The sequence below is a fragment of the Gossypium raimondii genome, chromosome 5, assembly GCF_025698545.1.
Source record: "Gossypium raimondii isolate GPD5lz chromosome 5, ASM2569854v1, whole genome shotgun sequence".
NCBI lineage: Eukaryota > Viridiplantae > Streptophyta > Magnoliopsida > Malvales > Malvaceae > Gossypium > Gossypium raimondii.
Window position 1 is genome coordinate 32,423,569 of NC_068569.1, and position 6,873 is coordinate 32,430,441.

Sequence of the window (6,873 nt, forward strand, 5' to 3'; positions counted from 1 at the left end):
TGTTATGGAAAATTGTTAAAAGTACAAAATTATGTTCAAAATAATAAAATAAAATATTTCTTAAAAATTATTAAAAATATTAAAAGTTAAAAATATTATAGAAAAAAATTTATATTTTGTTAACTTGGAATCTTTGGTTTTGGTAACAAGTAAGTGAGAGATTGAAGTGTGATGATGATCTGACTTGTATAGGTGTTGAGTGAGTAGTTTGAGTGACGATAACTTCAATGTTTGATAGCTTAAGGTGAGTGATGGATAGATGTGTTCATGAGCCAATATAATGTACTATTCAAAAAATAAAATAAAATATGTAGAAATAATTTTATATTAATATATTATATACATTTATAATTAAATTTAGATAAAATATTTTTATTAATTTTAAAATAGTGAAATGAATCGTTTCAGTGGGCTAAGTCTAGTTGCGCTCAAACTTGAATTTTTTAAAAATCAAGTTTAACCTTTACCCGAGTCATGTACACCTCAATTGATGTGTAATGTTTTAGTTGATGAAGGATGATGCGAGGGAAGTGAATAAAGATGAGTAATTTTTAATTTTTAATAATATTTGAATAAATTTTATATAGTTTTCTAAAAAATATATATAACATTTAAAATTTTTCTATATTTTTTTTATAATTCTTTACAATAGTTTATAAATTCCTAATGTTTTTCATGGTTTTATAATCTATACTTTTTTAATTAAAAATTTTAGAATTTTAATAAAAGTTTTAATTAAATAATCAATTAAGCCTTCTATGTCTGCTGCCACATTATCATCATGAGCTTTAACGGAAAAATGAATTCTATAGGCTTAATTAAGTGCAAATCATGATTTAAATGGCTCAATTGGGAACAATATTTGGAAAAGGACTTAATTGATTTTTAAATTATTTTTAGAGGGTTTATTTCACATTTTAACCTAAAAGATTTTGTATATTTCGGGCACTCTATTTGAAAAATTAATAAAACGGTAATTTGTTACAAATTATGTTAGGATTGTACTATTTTTCAAGTAGGGACTGGAATGCAATCTCCAGCACCTTTATGAATTTATATAATAAAATGTAAACTCATTCCCCTGTTTTAAATAAATTTGGCAGGGTTTAGATCCGATCAAGTTGTTCATCATTAAGGTTAAGAGCAAACAAAAGAAGAATCTCACTTTTTCAAGATACATGTATAGTTGGCAGAGTCAGCCTTTCATGCTTGCTTTTTAATAATTTTAAATTAAGAATTTGGACCACATTACTAATTAATCTTATACATGGTCCATTTGGCAGTGAGATAATGTCTCCCACTAAACTACAATATATTCTAGGAAAAAGTATTATTTATTAAAAATGCACATGTAACTTTTATTTTGGATAAAGAAATATTTAATCTTTAAAATTAATCTTAGAATTTAACAATTTTTTTGAATTTAATCTTTAAACTTAAATTCCATTAAACTACAATGACATAGCATATTAACATTGTGTCATATCACCATCTAAAATTAATATATATATATATATATATATATATATATATATTGGCATATTGACAAAGCCCCTGTTTAAGGAACGAAATTTGAAAGCTCAAAAACTAAATGTTTTTTAGAAACCATTTTTTAGGAGGGGATCTCAACACTCATAAGTGTTGGGGTTCCTTATTCTTTCCAACTTTTATGACATTAATTTTTTTCAATTATTGACCTTATTATGACCACGACATGTTTAGATGTTGAGGTTTGCGTTAATATTTTTCAAGATTCCCCAAGTAATTTTGCACTTAATTGCTACGAATTTAACTTGATGTAACAAGACTTCAACAACATAAGTTTTGAAGTTGGGTTCTTTCTCTTACACATTGACTTTGAAATCCTTGGGTGTTGAGGTTCTACTATCTCAAGTTGCCCATTCTCATTCCCTTCTACCATTTTTTTAAAATTATTCTCAAAATTTTCTAAAAGCTAATTTTTTTTTTTTTAAATCTAAAAACCATTAACTCGTGCCGATTACTTTCAAATTTTACTTCAAGTTATTTTATCATGAAAGTGTAATTTTTTTCATTTTTTATTTTATTAGTGTTATTAAAATTGCCATAAGTTATTTTGAAATTTTATGTTATTATTATGTTTACCAGTTGTTGTTAGTAAGTTTAAAAGTGCTTTTTTGTAACACTCCTCATCCGACTTGATCGTCGGGTTCGAGCTACGAAATGTTATAGTCATTGTCGGAGCAACAACTATTAAATACACAGTAATTAATCAATCACTAATGCGATTAAACATCATTCACATTTACTTTACATTAAACAATCAATTTTTTATCTTATACGAGCTTACGAAAGCTCTTTTGTCAACTCGAACACAAAATAGGACCAAATTGTAAATATTTTAAAATATATGGATCGACATCGTGACTTCAACAGGTTCTCTTCACGACATGACCATCACAGTGTTGGATCTAGTGCCCTAACTGTAGTATTTTCGTCAATATATACTTGTAATTTTTAAAATAGATTGGTTAATAAAACAAATTCATTGATTGCATTAATATACTTTGTATAATCGTCCTCACATGGTTTTTGCACGCAAAGCAAAATGGAAGCAAATATTTCTCATTGGCTGTCTAAATGTTTAACTAATACTAAGTGGTATTACGTGGTCGGGTCGTTGTACGGAAAACAAATATTGCACTGAGTAGTTGCTTTCAAAATGATATGTCGTTGGGGTAAGCTTAGTCACAATATTATTATTATTGTGGAATGACTTTGTGACTAAATGAGTTTATAATTAATAGGCGAAAAGCCAGAACTTAATTATAAATCATTTGAGTTTCAACTACATATGTCCAATCGGCCCCTCCACTAGATCGTTGAAACCTGAAATGAATTGTGTGTTTGAATAGAAATGAATAGAATGAATAGAAAAAGAGAAATGGGTAACATTCATGAATAATTATGATTTTTTCCGAAATGGAGAAATCTAATCATTTGGAAATTAATGTAGATTCCAAAAATGGAAATGAAAATGAAAATGGAAACTTGCAATCCTATATTGGATTACTTAAACTGCTTTGCATTGATTTTCATCTGATTGGACTCACACTTAGCTCTTTAAGTTCACCCTCCCTAAAGTCCATCTTTACAGATAATCCTCAAGGTTAGGATGCGGACTCAACATTCAGAGGGCTCGACTCAGATAGTTTTAAATAAAGTATTTTAGGCTTATTAATTTGCAATTTTTGTTATTCGGTGTAACATCCCAAAAATTAGGGGTTAGAATTCTTAGAATTATTAAGAATTAAAACCTAGCATTATTGGTTAGAAGCCTAGTAGGAAGTCTTGAGAACTTAGGTTCAAGTATTATAAATTTAATTTTATCTCTTTATATTTTTCTGCACATGTAGAACCTAGGTGATATGGTTTATGTATTTATTTGTGTGTGTTTTGAGCATGAATGTAGGCACTAGCCCAATGGTAAAGGATTAAATCCGTTTAAGAAATAAAGTTTTTGCTCGGAGTATGAATCAAACTGAGGGACCCCTTACCTCTTAGGGGATTAATAGAACGAATTACACTTTTACCACTAAACTATACCCGCTACAATGCGATTATTGTATTTATTGTATATAAAGGGACCCTTTACCGAACAGGGGAATTGGGCGTAATCAAGATAGGATTACAAAATAAAAGCCTAAAAAATCCTGAAAATTAGGGCCTTGTCACCTTTTGTCAGAAGACTTGTGTTATAGGAGTTTTGATAGTTAGGATTCGACAAAAGGACTTAGGGTGAGTTTGGATGGGCGGTGCGTTTACCTGCGGTTAGTGTAAAAACAGCGGTGGCGGTGAGATTAGATACTGTAGCGTGAGACAAAAAGTAAACTAAACGCACCGCACCACACCCAATCGCCCATCCAAACCCACCTTTAGTAAATAACATAAAAATGGATTGTGCAAAAATCCATAGTTTTTTTTATTTATTCTAGTTATTCTAGTAAAATATAAAATAAATGGAAATAAAAAGAAATAGGAAGAAAGAAAAAGAATAGAAATAATATTTTGATTTTATATCATAGGAATGGAAATATGACTTCTTCTACTTCTGATTGTTGATTCAATGCAATAACAATATTTTTTTTTGTTACAACAAGCCAGATTACAGAATCATAGAAAAAATGAGTTATTTGAGTTGAAAATAAAAAAAAATGAGCCCAGTCGAGTACTAACTAGGCCAATCCATGGAAATTGGAAATTAAAAAAGTCCCTTTTGCGCGAAATCAAAGCGATATACTTTCTTTTTTTTGTTGTTTGAGATATTTTTTTAGAGCCCTTGTTTTATTTAAAAATATAAATGATATAGAATATAATATAAATGAAATGGAATTCTTGATAAAAGTTCTATATCTCTATAGAAAAGTTGGATATATCTATATAATCAATCTATATCTATATAATAATAAAATTTAGAATCTATATATCTATGGATTAATAATACTTTATATAATAAATAATACTCTCTAAGTCATTTCCTAATTCCACTAAAATTCCTATTTGTTATTTTATCAAATTGAAACCCTAACTCTCTCTATTTATACCCTAGTTTTCTCTCAAAATTCTCTATTTCAAAACTCTTTTAATCCCTTAAGTTTTGTTGAAAAATAATCTTTAAAGTTTTTGAAAATTCAATCAAGTCATCATTAATTGTTCTTCTTCAATTGTTGAAACTCATGTCATTAGATCGTTGAATTTCTATCAAAATCGGTAAGTATTTCGTCCTCTGTCAACTAGGACCTTTCATTTGTGAAAGATATTGTATTTTGATAAATCTTTCAATCCGATTAAAAATCTTTGACTTTTTATCGAAAATCTCCACAAATATTGAAAATTCGTTCTTGATTCTTATATTTTTTCAATTGAAAGACCTTTGTAGGTGTTTAGATTGAACTTGAACGTGGGGTAATGACCTAAGGTCACGGGAAATTCAGGTGTGTGTTCTTTTACGAAAAAATGAGTTAAAGTTTGAAACTTCCCAGTCACACATGGTTTACCACACGGGCGTATGGCCTGCCCGTTTGGATCACAGGCCTCACAGACGACTATGTCCCCTATTTTCCCCTGCATTCGCGTTTCGCACACAACCTAAAGCCTCACGCACGGCCTAGATACACGGTCGTGTGGCTCCTACACCTCACCCCATTCACATTGCACACCGCCTAGCCCTGTACATGGCTGAACGTATGACCGTGTGGATCCATTGCACACGACCTAGACACACGATCATGTGGCTCCTACACCTTCACCCATTCGCATCGCACACGACTTGGGGCTTCACACATAGGCTGGTCACACGACCATGCAGCCCTTGAAACTTAAAAATTAAAGTTTTACATTGTCTTTAATTATTTCATGCAATTCAGTCCCTGATTAGGTTTCTAATGGCATCTAGAGAACTAAATTATGCAATTAGGTCTTGAACTAGGATTAGAATGATTGAATATATGCATGAATGAGTTTATGATTTTAATTACTATTGATTGATTGCTTGATTCATGAATGATTTTATCTTTATCAATGTTATAAATGCCGAATGAACGTCTTGTATACCTAAATGATTGAACTATTGATTGTTGGATATAATCATAAATGTCGTTATTATGTTAACGAAATAGAATGTTGAAAGTATTAATGATTGAGTGAATGATTGCATTGCATATACATGGGGGGATGATATGAAAGGAGGAAGAATGGCAGCTCATATTAACTGTGTACCATAGAACGACAGATTCCAACTGCAATCTCATTGTGCTGCACGATCCCTTTGACAGCTATTATCTGCGAGTGGTCGTGACAACGCAGTTAAACGAATGTTCGATATGTACTCACAATGTATTACCCCAAACTCGGCCCAGACGTTATGGTCGAATCTGGGAATGTTACAAAGAAGAGTTTTGAAACAATACTTTTATGTTACAACTTCTCAAATTAATTGTTCTAAAAGAAAGTCCATGTTTTACAAAACTTATTATTAAATTCATTAAGGAAAGCGTCGATAGTCCACTCTTACAGAAAACTTATCTTGCAGAGGAAGTTTGAAAACATTATATTTGAAAATTGAACTTGTGTTTTCAGAAAAATATTTGTTTGCGTAAAACCATTATTTTCGTAACTCCTTTTGTTGAAAACCGCAGAAATAAAATCTAAACAATTTCAAAATCCAGAAAATAAAACCAACAGTCCAAAGAGTCTAAAAATTACAAAACTCTCAAAATAGTCTAGAATTTAAATGAAGTCATTAATTATAACAGTTTATGAGCTGGTGGTCACCGCTAAGCCTCCGTCGCACCGACCCGTCTATGTCTAAGGATTACCTCAACAGAGTAGATAAACAAATGTGAGTTTTCAAGAAACTCATTGTATAACTTAACGAGACATACATGCATATATACTCATATTTTTCATATACAGAATAGATACAGATACAAACATAAGTCCCTAACAGAATCAGATCAACAGAGTCATACAAATATGCAAAGTTCTACCCCCATCCTTTACACACTATCCCCGTCCATCCCAACACACCACGTGGGGTATAAAACACTCACCTAGCCTTACACATCACATAGTGTCCATACGACACTTATCAGAATAGTTTGCAGCTGTGCTGTCAGAATATCAGCGAATTATCGCCTCACAGAATACTTCCTCTAATAAACAGATCCCACCCTATACACAGATACAGAATACAGATATACCAATATGCAGATGTACAGATATACAGATATACAAATATACAGATATAATACATGCTTATACAAATCAATCAAACATACATATCAGTTTCTCCAAAACTCAAATTAGTTTATCAGAATAGCAGATCTCATGCAT